Consider the following 17002-nt stretch of genomic DNA (forward strand, 5'->3'; position numbering starts at 1 on the left):
GCAGAGAGAGAGGGAGACACAGAATCTGAAGCAGCTCCAGGCTCTGAACTGTCAGCACAGAGCCCAACATGGGGCTTAAACCCGTGAACCGAGAGATCATGACGTGAGTTGAAGTCGGACGCTTGACTGACTGAGCCACCCATTATCCTATTTCAATTTAGCCCATAGATGCTGACTCTTTTGTTGACTCTAGTTCCAATATTAATTTGGTTTTCAGACTTTTGCAGTGCTGTTCTGGTCTGATGAATTCTCCCGACACTTCTGGGGCTTCCTTTCCATATCAGTGGGTGTTGCTTACGGGAATGGACAGAATGTCTCGGGTTGCCTCGTGTTGCTGGCCCACATTCTGTCACTGGGGGGCAGAAGCTCAGAAGCCAGGAGACCAAGGTGTCCTACGCGGTTGTCGGAGGGCAGGGCAACGGAGGGCTCTGCTCAGCGGGGCCTGCAGGTAGACTGGCCTGGCTGCTAGGGCCCAGGTCACAGAGAGGAAGTTGGGGCTTCCCTCCAGGACTCTGCTGGGTTTCCTCTTTCCCATCCCTTTGGCTAGAAAGTAAAGGTTAGAAAAGGTTTATTGTTGTTTAGGGCTACTGACAGTTCTGATTGGCAGGCTCCTCAGACCCCTTAGTCTGAGGTCTACGCAGACAGAAACCCAGCAAACCACGCTGCTTTGCCTCGGGTCTTGAAGTCTCTAGTCAGCTCATCTCCTTCTTTCCAGGCTTTTGAGATTGTTTTCATTCACTGTGTGTTTGTCATGTCCCGAGTTATTTAGCTGTACTTAGAGGAGCTAAGCAGAGAAAAGTGGGTATACACCATCTTGTTCCAGACCCAGGAGGCTTAAGTGGAGTTCGAAATGTGGACGTTTCCTTTGTGCTTGTGACGAAGTGCAAGAACTGCAGCTACAACTCTAGTCTGAGCTCGGAAATACACACCTGCTGCGCCTTGGGTGGGGGTGGGTTCTCGTCTGCTGTTTTAGATTTTAACAGCACAGAAAGCGTATGAAGAATCCTGACATTACTTGTGATGCAGACAATGTTAGCTGCTCATGAAAGGACTTGATCACATTGTAAATATTGTGTATAAGCACTGTTTCTGTCCTACACGTTTCGCTTGAATTTATTAAGAAATATTCTCAAATCTGTAGCGCGTGCCAATTTCCAGAGCTAGTTAGTGCTTGATTATAGTGGTCGGGGATGGTTCTTCCAACCATTTGAAACCACAGACACACAAAAACATTCTTAGCTTGAGCCATCAGAAAATAGGCAGAAGGCCTGCATTTGTCTCTTTCTGCTGCATAACTTTTCCCAGTGGTATGCTGGTAAATATTTCACAGTTAGATCTCTGGAGACCAGAAGCCTGGAGACCAGGTTTATAGAGTTTGCTGGGTTTTGTGGTGGAAACACCCCCACCATGGCTGATCTCAAGTACCAGTGTGATGTCACGCAATGAGTTGTTCTGAAAACGTGTGCTTAGGGGCGCCTGGGTGGCTCAGTCGGTTAAGCGGCCGACTTCAGCTCAGGTCATGATCTCGCGGTCCGTGAGTTCGAGCCCCGCGTTGGGCTCTGTGCTGACAGCTCAGAGCCTGGAGCCTGTTTCAGATTCTGTGTCTCCCTCTTGCTGACCCTCCCCTGTTCATGCTCTCTCTCTGTCTCAAAAATAAATAAAACGTTAAAAAAAAAAAACAAAAAAAAAACCGTGTGCTTCACAGGCTCTCTTGAGCTGGGGCTGGCAGACTGCAGCAACCCATTGATGGAAGAGACCTTCAGAGACCCACTAAGGAGACCTTAGCTTTTATGCCACACACGCTGAATACCTGCAGCGGGCATCATATTTTGATACTTGTTCACTTAGAGTCGCTCTCACCTTTATAAAACATGCACACATACAGAAAAGTGGCTTTCTGCACAATGTCATTGTGACAGAACAGAACAGAGGAAGAAATAAATCAGATTTTTACTTTCCTGCACTGGGCCTGAAAAACTGGTTTAACCAATCCCACTATTTTCCTCATAAGCAAATGTTTACTTTTGCAATGACAAACCCTGCGCCCAGGTAGTTGTTAATGCCACACGTTAAGCAATGTTTCTTTACGTTATTTACAGAGGCATTACCCTGGCTTGGGTCTCTGAAAACAAATGGCAAGTCTGGTTTTAGAGGTCTTTGTGGCAGCATCTGTCGATATATCAAAGTGATAAAGAAATCTGCTTCTTTGAAAGTTAGCTACTCTGTCGGCTGCTTGCTTCCTTGCCCACGAATGGATACTTTTCCAACTGCACGGGCACCGGGGCCATGTCTCACGAACATGCTGACTACAGCTGGCTCTTGTCCACTTTCTGGCCTCCCCTGCCCTCTGCCTCCTGTGGTACTGCAGCCTTTTGTCTACGGTACTGGCCACTTTGTAGCTCTGTGTTCTGCGGCCTCTGCTGTGTCCCCTCTGCCCCGGCTTACCCTCGGGGGTATGGAACACTACCAGGACCCATGCCTCCCTACCCGAATCAAAATAGTGGCTGGTATCTCCTGCCATCGGAGCCACCATGGCAAAGAAATGAAACCAGAGTGAGGGGTCTCTTTTACCTTGAGACCAGTTCCAGTGGGGGAGGGGTGTTTCCCTGCACCAACAAGCAGTTCTCAGACAGGAATTCAGCTTAATTCTGACACCTTCTACCTGGGGACAGCATCAGATTCCACAGGTTAAGGACTCAGTCCTTCAAGACTGCCCCCTACCCACTACTTCAGATGCCAGCCACAAGCCCCACGTTGTTACCTGGGCTATGATTGACCAACAGGCTGTAAGTCAGAGGTTTCCAGGTCATCCTGCCTAGATTTGAGTAATGTGCTGGAGCGGCTCACAGAACTCCGAGAAACATCTCACTAGATCATTTGTTTATTACAAAAAGATACAACTCAGGAAGAGCCCGATGGAGGGGGACAAGGTATGGGGAAAGGGTGTGGGGCTCCCTCTCACCTCCACGTGTTCACCAGCCCCAGAGCCTCTGAATCCAGGCCTCTTGGGCTTTACGGAGGCTTCATTAAGTAGGCAGAATTGATTAGATCATTAGCTGCTGGCATCTGATCCCAATGTCCAGCCCCTCTCCTCCCCCTGGACATGGTGGGGGGGTGGGGGCGTAGGACTGAGGGTCCCAACCTGCTAATCACGTAATTGGCTTTACCTGAAACCAGCCCACATCCTTAGATGCTTTCCAGAAGCCGTCTCATTAACGTAACAAAACCACGTTTATCACTCTCAACACTTAGGAAATTCTCAGCATTTTGGGAGCTGGGAGCCAGGAACTGTGGATGAAGCCCAAATATATTTTCTCATATATATCTGAATGATCAAACATATATTTCTTATAAATCAGAGTATCGCAGGGCCAAAGACCTGATGGGCACTCTGCTTCAAATGCAGATGCATTGTTAATCGAGAGCTCTTGTCTCCTCAGGTAATCTTGGGATGGTAGAATTTCTGGGAACAAGCAGGGCAGTGGGACAGTCAGGGTCCTCAGGGCAATTGCTGACCTCTGTCGCTCACAAGGCCTACCTGAAGTTTGGCATGAAGTCGGTAAAGTTGTCCCCTTTGCCTCATTTGTGGAGCTGTCAGTCACATGGGGTCAAAACACAGCTTAGTCCTGGAAACAAGGGGCTTGCATTTCTCCCCTGGGCCTCCCACTGACTCCGGAGTCTGTCCGCTCTTCTATTTTGAGGAATGGGACCCAGCCCCATCTGTGGGAGAGGCGTTTAAAAGCATTCTGCTGAATCCCTTTGTTATCACTCTTCATAAAGCCGAGGGACTATGCGTGGTGTGGGTGGAAGGGCACGGACAATGGCAGAGCAGGACCAGGGTCGCGGGGGTAGGTGGTGCGTGATGCCATCCCGTTCAGAGTCACTGTGCTCTTTCGGGGGGTTGGTGACTGAAATTTATGATTGGAGGCTCCTTTGTTTTTCTTTTTCTTTTTTTTTAAGTTTCAAAAGTTTTATTTTTTTAATTTAATTTTTTATTTTTTAAAATTTACATCCAAATTAGTTAGCATCTAGCGCCACAATGATTTCAGGAGTAGATTCCTTGAGCCCCTTCCCCATTTAGCCCATCCCCCCTCCCACAACTCCTCCAGTGACCCTCAGTTTGTTCTCCATATTTATGAGTCTCTTCTGTTTTGTCCCCTCCCTGTCTTTATATTATTTTTGTCTCCCTTCCCTTATGTTCATCTGTTTTGTCTCTTCAAGTCCTCATCTGAGTGAAGTCATATGATTTTTGTCTTTCTCTCACTGACTAATTTCACTTAGCATAATACCATCCAGTTCCAACCACATAGTTGCAAATGGCAAGATTTCATTCTTTTTGATTGCCGAGTTAACACTCCATTGTATATATAGACCACATCTTCTTTATCCATTCATCCATCGATGGACATTTGGGCTCTTTCCATACTTTGACTATTGTTGATAGTGCTGTTCTAAACAGGGGGGTGCATGTATCCTTTCAAAACAGCACACCTGTATCCAGTGGATAAATGCCTAGTAGTGCAATTGCTGGGTTGTAAGGTAGTTCTATTTTTAGTTTTTTGAGGACCCTCCATACTGTTTTCCAGAGTGGCTGCACCAGCTTGCATTGCCACCAACAATGCAAAAGAGATCCTCTTTCTCCGCATCCTCGCCAACATATGCTGTTGCCTGACTTGTTAATGTTAGCCATTCTGACGGGTGTGAGGTGGTATCTCAGTGTGGTTTTGATTTGTATTTCCCTGATGATGAGTGATGTGGAGCATTTTTTCATGTGTTGGTTGGCCATCTGAATGTCTTCTTTGGAGAAGTGTCTATTCATGTCTTTTGCCCATTTCTGAACTGGATTATTTGTTTTTTGGGTGTTGAGTCTGATAAGTTCTTTATAGATTTTGGATACTAACCCTTTATCTGATATGTCATTTGCAATTATTTTCTCCCATTCTGTCGGCTGCCTTTTAGTTTTTCTGATTGTTTCCTCCTTTTTTTTTTCTTATGGATGCATCATTGCTTGTGGAAAAGGAACCTTCCCAGAGAAAAGTGCAAAACTCCTTTAGAAGTTACCAGTGATTTAAATGCTTAATTGTGGTTCGTTCATCATGTCCTTTTCAGAAGACTAGGGGCCAGCAATAATTTTATAAGAGGACTACATGATGCTCAGGACATTCACTGGGAGGACGTAGATGTGCCCATGGGATCCTTGTTTTCAAAGAATGTAGTTTTTATTCTAATTGAAACATATCCCGACTCAGTTGGGTCACAACCTCTCTCTAAAGCACAAAAGCAGAATGGGACTTGGCTGGCAAAAGAAAAAGAAATTTGCTTTCTGAGAGATGTCCAATCACCAGTGTCTTCAACACCTTCTATAATTTCTTTCATATTACTGGATGTGGAGATTTCTGACTCAGAACAACATTCTAGGGCATTATATGATCTTATGTTATCAAAGGGAGATCGTCCTCAGTGCGAGCTTGGGGAGAGACAGCTAGCTTCTGCTGAGCACCTACTTTGAAGTGGGAACTTGTCTAAAGTTCTGTTAAACCTCATTCTCTTAGTCAGCTTGGGCTGCTCTAACAAATACCACAGACTGGGTGGCTTACACAACAAATATTTATGTTTCAGTTCTGGAGGCTGGAAGTCCAAGATCAAGGTTCTGGCTAATTGCATTTGCAGTGAGGGCCCACTTCTGGCTTGCACACAGCCACCTTCTCCCTGTGTCCTCACGCAGCCTCTCCTTGGTTCACATGGAAGCAGAGATCCTCTCTCTTCCTTTTCTTAGAAGCCAGCAATCCTACTGGATTGAAACCCCACCTTTATGACTTCATTTAACCTCAGTATCTCTAAAAGTCCTTTCTCCAAACACAGTCACTTTGGGAGTTAGGGCTTCAACATATGAATTTTGGAGGACATGATTCAGTTCATAGCACCCACTTTGACTCAAGGTAGAGTGTGTTTAAGATAATGAAACAGTTGAGGAAGAGGAAACTGAGGCCACAGAGGTGAAGCAACCAACAAAGAAGCGGCTCGTAGACTCTGGAGTGCCGGCTGGCAGGATCCAGATGCACTCTCTTGGTGAGGATGCCGAGGCCCAGACACTGGGCTCTTTTCGGAGGATGGGCACGGTGAGGGCTGCATCCCGTCTGTCTGGGCTGAGCCCGAAAGCTTCCTGGAGAAGGGCAGGCACGTAGTGCTTCTCCTCTGTAGGTGTTTGGCAACTTGAAAAGCAAAATTCTGAAAACGCTGAGAGTTCCCTCTGAAATTCATGGCCCCGCTGTGCGCTCCATGGTCCTGAGAGAGGAACAGAGGTTCTAACAAGTGAATGATGCAGGTGAACTCCTGAGAACTTGTGACGGAACCACGGTGTCCGCTCAGGTGACCAGTCGCACCCCTGTCACCTGTGCTAAGTTATTCTCTATCCTACCTGTTCTCAGGGGAGTTGGAGCAGAGCTGTCAAAACCTCGCCAAGGCCGATGAAGCCTTTCCTTTCAGTCACCCATTTAGCATTTGCTCATTAAATATTTGTTAATACCTACAGGGTGTGGGGCCTGCGGGTACTGGAGGTAAGGAGAGGAGCAGAACAAAGCTGCAAGCCGATTGCCAGCGCTCGGTCTCCTTCCCAGGAGGCAGGACGTGCAGGGGCTCGGTTACCTGAGGATTTTGGACAGCCCTGCTGTTGTTTATCCTTACTTGGTCTTCTTTTACTCTTATTTAATGTAGTTCATTTCATTTCACTTCATTTAGTTTAGGACAAATGTGGAAGGCCGTGCTGCCAGGGCAGATAGTGCCACAGAAGAAGCGAATTATAAGGCCCAAGTGGTCCTACGCTGGCAGACGAAACACGGTTAATCGGGCACGCATGTCAGGACGCCCGTAGTCATCCCTGTGCTGTATGATAATCAGGCATAAATGGTCAGCAGGGAACCAAAGTAACTGTGATCAGCACGACTTTTACACAGACACGTGTTTTATTTTATTAGGCCTCTAGCACTCAGCTCTGGCGTCGCTCTAGCTTTCCCGGTAGTGTGTGTGGGGGACAGAGCTCTTCATCCAGTGTGTTCCATCCGCGGGGCCTTCCTGCGCCCATGGCCCTGCTCCAGGTCCCTTCGGCACCTGCTTACTTTCACCAGGATTCCCACGTTCTCCCCCCTCCTCTCTCCAGGCACCTTTACCCCAGTCCTGAGACCCACACTCTCTCCCTCCTCCCTCCAGGCACCTTTGCCCCTGTCCTGAGACCAGTGCTGTAGGAGGAGACTGGGATCTGCAGGGCGTGGGGTCCGTCTCCCAGTGGGAGAAACCAAGTCGGGGAGGAGCGAGATGGCAAATCCACATCCCCTGGACAGCCCTGGGTGCAGGGATGGGAGGGCGGCCACGAGCTAGGGTGAGGGCTGGATGGTGAGGGCAGGCAGAAAGGAGCGCAGTCCCTGAGCCTGTGCCTCTTTAGTATCCGGGCTCCCCTCTGCCGTGGATACACAGTGCCCTCACAGTGGTGAGTATCCCCGCCCGTCATATCCGGGCTCCAGGAGCTCTTGATGTGATTGGACGTATAAGGAGGATTTATCCCAAATCCTACCCCCCCCCCCCCACCCCCCAACCAGACATTCCTTCAACAAGACACAAAGCTGCCCTTTAATGACTGGAGATGACAATCTGAAATGCAAATGCTGGGAGAATTACCCCTCTGGCTTGAAAGGGTTTGGGTTCCAGGATAAATACGCTGCTTTAATTTAGAAAGGGGTTAGGAAGCCAGAGCCCAGGGAGACAAAAGAGGGCAGGACCGACATTCCTTTCAGGAGGGAAGGAGGAAAATGTGATTGGCTCCTGAATTCAGTTCCTGATTGGGCCTCAGGCCTCTGCTTTTCTAGATCTGTTCTAGGCCAGTGGGAGTTGTGGGTTATGTGACATTGGGCTACCTGCACGCCTCAGGTCATGGACCAGTGTGGCTTCCCTGCCAGAAGAAGTGGCTCTTGGTAGAAACAGATGACTCACATTAACATAGCAAGGGAATCGCGGGGAAGCTGTCGAACGTGTCAGGCACTACATTTCAGGGCAATTGGTGCTCTGGGTGGAGTTACAGGCATAAGGCCAAAGGTTGAATGCCTTGAAGCCACCCAAGTAGAATGATTCTTGCTGAGAAAAGGGTGGCCTGAAGTGTGGGGGGTTGGATGGCCAGTGGGCTGGGAGTGAGTGGGGGCGGCTCCGCCTGGCAAGAGGATCTGGTGGGTGGCAATGCACGGCTTTGTAGGGAAGGCTTCCATGGAAGGATTGGGCGAACGCAGGAGCCCAGGAGAAGAGCAGACACTGCGTTCCCTGTATCTGGCTATGGACACACGGTCCCCATCCCGCTGGGGCCGGGGCAAAGCCTGCACCCCAGCCAGGGCGCCCCACACAACCTGCGCGGAACATGCGAGGAAAACAGGAGAGATGCGGACCAAACTACAAATTTCTAAGGAGCCCTGGGAGGCAAACAAAGAGGCTCCCGATTCACGTTCGTCTAACCAGGGTCCTATCTGTACAACAGAATTACTGATTTCGAGCTATCACTCCTTACTGACGGAAGCAATGCACCCGAAAAGAAACGAAAGACACATGGCTTGCTCTGAATCATATTTTTTATCGGACAATATTTAAGGTCAAAGGAAGTAGAAGAAAAAGATTAGAACCCAGAGTAGCCTCATGTAGCACATTCTCTTGTCATGATTGTTTCGATTTCTTGGATCTCACATGGGAGGTTGCTCTTACTTGGGACAGGGATCTAACTCTTGTCATTTAAGACGCATTTCACAAGGAAACACTGTTCTTGATGTCAAGGAAAAACACTGGTCTCTCTGAAAATCTTAAATTCTCGGAGTCATCTTACCCACTTTCTCCCACCATGGAGAATAACATGTGTTTCTCATAAAGTTGTACTTGTTTATCAAATATGTAAATTAACAAATACCATATCCATTTTTTGTGTTATAAAATATATAAAAAATGTTTTATAGCTGATAGAGAGATTTTCTCCATCAGAAAGGGGGTGGAGGTTGGTCCACGCACCATAACCTTCTGTCTGGAGTGAATTCCATTCCTGGCCCCAATCCAAACTGTAGGCAGTTGGCCCACCTCTTCCTGACTCCCTGTCTCAGTCAGCAGAGGAAGCGGAAATAAATGCCCTGCGGTCACAGGAGCCCTGAGACTCATCTCATCCATGTTTCTTCCATGCGGTCCTTGAGTAGTTGGGACGTGCAGAGATTTAGGATATCAGACCCCGGGGTTGGGGGGGGGACACGTGTTCTCGAAGAAGCCCCCATTCCCACCCCAAGGATAAATGCACTTTTACCTATTCACAGAGCTAGTTAGACTTTCTGGGAAGGTTGAAGATATTGCTCGAAGTGAATTACCTTTTGATTTAGCTATGAGTTAGGATCGTTGGATCTGTTGTAAATTCATAAATAAGCACATAATGGTGTCTTCCTATCATCTTTGCGCATCTGATCAGTTCCGCTCACAGATGGTCACTGAGGGTCTTTCTTCCCACAAGGAACGCGACCCTGCCCCACTAGGCCTCGGTCAAGGCTCTCTTCGTGAAAACTTCCCTGATGGACTCTCCCAGTGTGACTTTCCTTAGCCATCGAATCAGAGCTACAGCATCTAACTTACGTCTCAAAGCAAAATAGTAGTTAATTCTTGTTTAGCACTCACAACGTGTCGCTTACTGTTCCAAGTGCTTTTCAAATGTTAACTCATTCCACGTGCCTAAAACTACAAGACAGATGCCATCATTATTCTCTGTGTGCAGGCGACGAAAGTGAAGGCCTGAATGTTTACCCGATTTCTTCAGGTCCCACCGCTTGTCAGAGCTGTGAGGCAAAGCTGTGCTTGTGGGCATCAGGTCCAGCCCCTTTCCATGGGCATGACTACTCTCCTGGGGAGGCATGGATATGAGAACACACCCTGCCAGTGGTTCCTGGCTGCATATCAGAGTGATCTGGGGAGTCTTTACAAATTAAAAGTTCCTGGGCTTCCCACTCAGAGTCTGCGATTCAGTGAATCAGGGAATGTCTGCAACATTCCTTCAGTGCTTTGAGGGCGAAGCCAAGTTTGGGGACCTTCTTTCCTGCAGCAGGATCCTAAAGGCACAGTAGGTGTAAAATGTGTGTGTGTGTGTGTGTGTGTGTGTTGCCTAGCAGAAAACTCAACATCAGAGTTCTCAGATGTATGTGAGTCTGTAGATCAGATGACAAGCCACAGACACAGGAGAGCTGTCACTGATCCTATCAGATATAGGAAATTTTGACAATGGTGGGCGACTAATTTTAGGGAAATTTATTGTCATTTAAAATCAACACTTCTGATGGGAAGGCAGATTCCTCCCAAAGCGTGAGCTCCCAGCTTTGTCACTCAATAACTACGGCATCCACCAGGTCAGAGTGTGCCCGGCCATGCTCTTGGGTGACGCTGATGTCTACTCTCCAGAAGGACGAGGGCGAGCCAGCCGCGGAGCTGGGACAAAGGAGCCGGTCACTCTCGGTGGAGATGTGGCCTCAAATTGCATTAAGTTAGTTGTCTCACTGTGTTCCGAAGCCAGATCCAAACACCTTTTTAAAAGTATAGCACCTTGTTCATGGCACTGGGTCCACCGAGGGACGTTTTGTTTGGTTCAGAAGATGAACACTCTCTCAGCAGGACTGGCCTCCCCAGCGTGTGAGCGGCTGTCTCACTGCCCTTCCCAACTGCTTCCCTTCCACCAGCGCCCGAAGAAAGACATTTTAATATGAATTCCTGCTCCCTGCAAGCTTCCAAAGTTCACATCTTTCTCTCTTACATCAGAGCAAAACACAAAAAGCAAAAAATCCCAGGGCAGTAACTATCCAGGATTAATTTCCCCTTCCTTTTGGCCCTTCTCTCCTCCTCTAAGGGTTAAGTATGTGGAGGAAAGAATTGCTAGACTTTGTGTCTGTGCTTGGTGGGAACTATTAAATTACCGCTGGATGTTTTTGATTATACCACACATCAGTGCCTGAGCTCCGCGGTCCTGGGAGCCACATGTGCCTTGCCGGCCTGGCCCCCGGCGCCCGGCCCCACGCTCGCTCGCGGGGGCCTCTCCGTGGCACCGAAACAGTGCAAGGATGGGAGCTGGTCCTGGCAAAGCGAAAGGAAGCAGGCAATAAAACCGAGAGCTGAGCGGCTTAGTGGAGCCAGGACGCTGGGGTCTGCTTAATTGCTCTGAAATGAAAAAGATTCGGGGGTTTGCATGAAATCCCCTAGGTACACTTGCCAAGCCTCAAATATTAGATTGAATTACAGTTTCTAATCTCTCCCCTCTCCTGCAGCCATGTGTCTTATTTCTTCTGGAGGTTTGTCCACAGCTTCTGGCCGGGAGGAGAAAGGTTAACCTGAGGGGTGGCCAGGCTCCCCCAGATCTCGGCAGGCACAAAGGCGCCCTCCGGGAGCCCTCATCTCTGGGCATCTGCCGTCCGTTGGTGCCAGTGCCCCAGAAACATCAACAACAAAGGCGCCCCCCCCCCCCGCCCCCGCCCCAAGCCTAGGAGTGGCCATGCCCTGAGGCTGGGCAGGATCAAAGTGTACCGGTCACTTCTCTGGGCAGGATGGGTGTCTTTTATCAGAGTCTCAAGGAATCTTGCAAAAATTAAGAAGCACTAATAGAGAAAACAGAAGTATGAGAACACAGGGATTCTCCCGGGAGAGAAGATGATTTTAAGGACTGACGGAAGGAGGGATGGGAAAAGTGGCCGAGGCCGCTGAAGCCTGAAGGGTGGTAGACAGCCGGTAGCCAAATGACAGAGAGGGGAGGGGGCACCGCATTCTCCATCTGACCTCACCAGTGGGAAGTGTCTCACTGAGCAATTGAGGGCAGGAAGCCTGGCTGGGGTAGAGAGGATATACACGCAAAGCAGCCCGATGAGTCATGCGCGGTGAACACTGGCCTGTAATAAGCGTGCAGAATTGTTGGAGGGGAGAAGCCGAGAGCGCAGGGGGCTAGGTGGGGCGGGCGGGAGACAGGGCTGGCTACGCGGGCAGGGCAAGCCGTGCTGGTGGTGTGGCCCGCGGCTCCTCGGTTCACACTGGCTTCACACTGTCCAGGCAAAGCCCGGAGGGGAAGGCTAGTGTGACCTCTGAGACTGAGCTAGAGGCAGGGATCTGTTCTTGATTGGAACAAGTGCACTGGGGTTATTTCACAAGGTACAGGCTTCCAGGTTGGGGGGGGGGGGCGTACAGCAGGTGCCTTCTGGGCGATAGAAACTCTCCGAATTCGGAACGCTGTGGGAATAACAGTGACAGAGGTGAATCAAGGGAAATTCGGAGGCCACCAAGGCTAATATGTAAGGAAAACAGGGGAGGTCTACCTGAGCGTGAGCTATTGTTGGCACCCTCATGGACGAAGACGTTCTTAGTTTTCTGGTTTACTGAGCACACGGCGTAGTGCGAACCGAATTGGGAGGTTCGCTTCTTTTCTACATTCACAGCAATACGTTCATAATGTCTTCTGTGGCAGGATATTCACTGCTGCCGAGAGGTGGCACTTCTGTGACAAGGGTGGCGTTGCTCTCCTAATGGTCATCCTATTTCTTCCCGCCTCTCTGAGGTCCTACCTGGCATCCTGTGTTTGGTGCATGTTTGTAGTTGCGGGTTGTGGTTTCTTCCTCATCAACTCTGTGTCACCTTCTTGTGGTTTTGTCAGAGGGAGAAGGGCCTTGCCCTCGCGTTCTGTCTCTCAAAAATGCCACGTGACAGCATGGCATTCTAGAAGGAGTTGTCCCGACTTTCAGTGTGTGCTATCCCCCCAAAGGCCATGGGAGGTCTACCCCATGCTTCCCTGGCAGACAGAAAACTGGGATCCTGTGACACCGGTCTTCCTGGGATGACTCTTGTCTCCAAGGCACGGCATGGTCTTCAAGGTTAGGACACTTGCTGAACTTCAGGGTGAGGAAAAGCACTGTGGAGGCAGAGAGGCAGATGAGGCACAGGAGGACAATCCAAGTGGCTGTCCAGCTTCCCTAGCCCTCAGAGAGATGGACTATCCACATGCCCTTGTGCCCAGGCTTGTGTCATCACGCGAGGAAGGCCGATGCAGCCCGCGGGGGAATGTGGGCTGGCGAGGCACTCTTCAGAAGGACAGCACCCGTTGGCGGACCTCGTGGGCATGAGCCTTGCCTCACTCACGCTCACATGGCAGAAGGGGGGTCTCTGTGTCCTCTGTCTGCAGCTGGATGGAAGGAGGGAGCAGAGACATAACACACACCCTTGCAGGTACGCCGTGGGCCCTCCAACACACATCATTTGATTTAAGCCTCACAAAAACTTCCTAGGTGCTAATTATTATTCCCATTATTTTATTTTTTATTTTTTAAGTATTTTGTATATATTTAATGTTTATTCACTTCTTGAGAGACAGAGACAGAGTGCGGGGGGGGGAGGGGCAGAGAGAGAGGGAGACACAGAATCTGAAGCAGCTCCAGGCTCTGAGCTGTCAGCACAGAGCCCGATGCGGCTTGAACCCAGGAACCAAGCCGAAATCGGACCACCAACCGAATGAGCTACCCAGGCACCCCAGTATTTTTTTTTTTTATCATCCAGGTTGGGAAGAACATTTTTTTAATGCTTATTTACTTTTGAGAGAGAGAGAGAGAGAGAGAGAGCGTATGCGCGCACGAGGTGGAGGAGGGGCAGAGAGAGAGGGGGACAGAGGATCTGAAGCAGGCTCTGCACTGACAGCAGACAGCTGATGTGGGGCTTGAACTCATGAACCAGGAGACATGACTTGAGCCACAGTCAGACGCTTAACTGTCTGAGCCACTCAGGCGCCCCATATCATTATTTTAAAGGACAAAACTAAAGCCCAGAATCATATTAGTTAAGAGTAGCTGCTGTAACAAATAAACCCCCACATGTAAAAGGTTTTAAAAATGACAAAGGTCTATTTCTCAGGACATTCATTCATCTAAGTCCCAAATGGCTGTTCCTTCCCAAGGGGAAATCTCTTCCAGGCATACTTCAGAAATGGGGTTCCCTCCACCCTTGAGACTTAAGCATTTTCTAGTCTTTTCCATTGCTTTGGCCCTTATGGTGAGATCGATTTGAAATTTAGTGAGAATGGTATTTTAGAACTGGAATGAACCAAGCAATAAATAGTCCAAATGCTATACTTTATTAGTTAAGAAACTGAGATTCAAGGAGATTGAGGGATTGGTCAAGGTCTCAAAGCGAGGTCATATAAAATCTGTGGGGCACCTGGGTGGCTGAGTCGGTTAAGTGTCCAACTTCGGCTCAGGTCATGATCTCACGGTCCATGAGTTTAAGCCCCGCGTCGGGCTCTGTGCTGACCGCTCAGAGCCTGGAGCCTGTTTCAGATTCTGTGTCTCTGTAATTCAGATTCTCTCTCTGCCCCTCCCCTGTTCATGCTCTGTCTCTCTCTGTCCCAAAAATAAATAAACGTTAAAAAAAAATTTAAAAAAAATATGTTTGTGCATTCAGTTTTACAGATGTGAGTGAAAATTGCTGAATGGGCCAAGATATAGATAAGGTTCTCCCTCCTCCCCCACAATAAATTAACACACACACACACACACACACACACAAAGAAACCACAAATTCAGTTCAGCTTTCTTTGTAGATATGAAGCATGGGAGTTCAAAGTTCTAGAAATCCTTGGTATGAATATTTGGGCAAGGAGAAACTAACGCATGTGACTGCACGCAATGTAGGAAATGCCTTTCAAGGGAGGTAACAGTAGGTGCTCTTCAATTTTCACCTGTTTTTCAGAATATTTATCTCTATTGACTAAGAGAAAGTGTTTCCAATAGGTGACAAGTAGGGTTTACTGATCGATCATCACAAGAGCAAATCTGATTGTGTCTTACCTTTGCTATTCCCTATGTTCCCATGAACTGCAGTGTGGGGCAGGATAGGAAAGAGAGAAAGCAAATGGTCCCCAGATATTTATCAGCCCCTCCCCCACCTCACCCCCCCCTTCGCCCCGCCCCTGTCCCCACCCCCAGCCCAGGAAAGCAGGAGATGACCCAGCTTGTAAGACTAGCATACAAGGACTGGCTAGAGGAGAGGGGGGTAGTGGACAGAGAGGAACCCAATGTTTTATTTTATTATTATTTTTTAATGTTTATTTATTAAAAAAATTTTTTTTAATGTTTATTTATTTTTGAGAGAGAGAGAAAGACAGCAAGTGAGGGAGGGGCAGAGAGAGGGAGAGACAGGCTCCCTCCCAAAGCAGGCTCTAGGCTTTGAGCTTCCAGCATGAGCCCGACATGGGGCTTGAACCCACAAACTGAGAGATCATGACCTGAGCTGAAGTCGGATGCTTAACCGACTTATCCACCCAGGCACCCCATAATGTTTATTTATTTTTGAAAGAGAGAGAGAGAGAGAGAGAGAGAGAGAGAGAGAGAGAAAACGAACAGGGGAGGGGCAGAGATAGAGGGAGACACAGAATCTGAAGCAGGCTCCAAACTCACCAGGTGAGATCACGACCTAGCCAAAGTCGGACGCTTAACGGATTGAGCCACCCAGGTGCCCCAGGAACCCAGTGTTTTAAGTAGAAAACAACAGGGGCACCTCGGTGGCTCAGTTGGTTAAGTGTCTGACTTCAGCTCAGGTCATGATCTTGTGGTCTGTGAGTTCGAGCCTTGCGTGGGGCTCTGTGCTGACAACTCAGAGCCTGGAGCCTGCTTTGGACTCTGTGTCTCCCTCTCTCTCTGCCCCTTCCCCATGCGCATTCTGTCTCTCCAAAATGAATAAACGTTAAAAAATTTTAAACAGAAAGCAGCAGATAAAGATGAGTCAAAATAGCTCTGGCCCAAAAATGTATAGGGAGGGGATGAAGAAGTGATAGGGTAAATATCAGCCTTTGATTCTCCTCTATCTAGAGCCGCAGAATGAAATCACTTCTCTCCCTAGGAGATTAAAACCCAGTCTCGCTGTCTCCACCGCAGAATGTCTGCTTTTCTCATTAACTGGACTTCCATATGTGGTACGGGATGACATAAACTGTGAAGGGCAACAGGCTGACCAGAACAAAGGTCAGATTGTAATCTGCAAGCATCAGATCTATTTTTTGTCCACACTCGCAACATTGACTTCCTACCACCGAATAATAGGTAGAAGAGAGAATAACAACATAAAACTGTAACAACAATAGGGTGTGATATGCAAGAAAGCCCTGGAGGAGTCTATGTGCCGTTACCAACGCATTTAGGACTGAAATCCCCACCGCTCATTCCTGTCTGGCTGTGACAGCCTGCAGGACGACCCTGGTGAAACCCGCAACAGTGGGGCCAGGAGACATACCGGGCCTGGTCAGGAGACCATCACCAAAATGGAACGTATGCTTCCTTTATCTGTAGATACAGTCAGCCAGGTTTACGCGATGCCTTTTCTTTTTTTTTCAACATTTTTTTTTTTTTTTAATTTTTTTATTTTTGGGACAGAGAGAGACAGAGCATGAATGGGGGAGGGGCAGAGAGAGAGGGAGACACAGAATCGGAAACAGGCTCCAGGCTCCGAGCCATCAGCCCAGAGCCTGACGCGGGGCTCGAACTCACGGAGCGCGAGATCGTGACCTGGCTGAAGTCGGACGCTTAACCGACTGCGCCACCCAGGCGCCCCCGCGATGCCTTTTCTTAAGTGAGAGAAATAATTTGTAAGAGAAAGAGTCATTGGTTTTGAACGCTATATTTCGTCCCTCTTTGGTCGTTTGTGTTTGCCAAATCTACAGAAGTACAAAATTAAAAAAAAAAAAAAGTGCCAAACAACTTGCGTTGAAATCACTTGGAAGATAGACAGTCTTCCAGAAACTCCCCCGTGTTTTCCTTTAAGTTTGACAAGTGGAGAGAAGTGGGTTTGTTGCCCCTGGAACCACGGGTTACAGAGGTGGAGTTTAAGTCTGAAGTTTGAAGCATTTTGATTCTTATCAATTGTGTAGTTCAAAGTGGAAATAAGTTACATCGATTTCAAGTAAAATTTGTTCCCTGAACTCTCTGGAGTCTTGGGT

This window comes from Neofelis nebulosa, chromosome 14, assembly GCF_028018385.1.
Source record: "Neofelis nebulosa isolate mNeoNeb1 chromosome 14, mNeoNeb1.pri, whole genome shotgun sequence".
Lineage (NCBI taxonomy): Eukaryota > Metazoa > Chordata > Mammalia > Carnivora > Felidae > Neofelis > Neofelis nebulosa.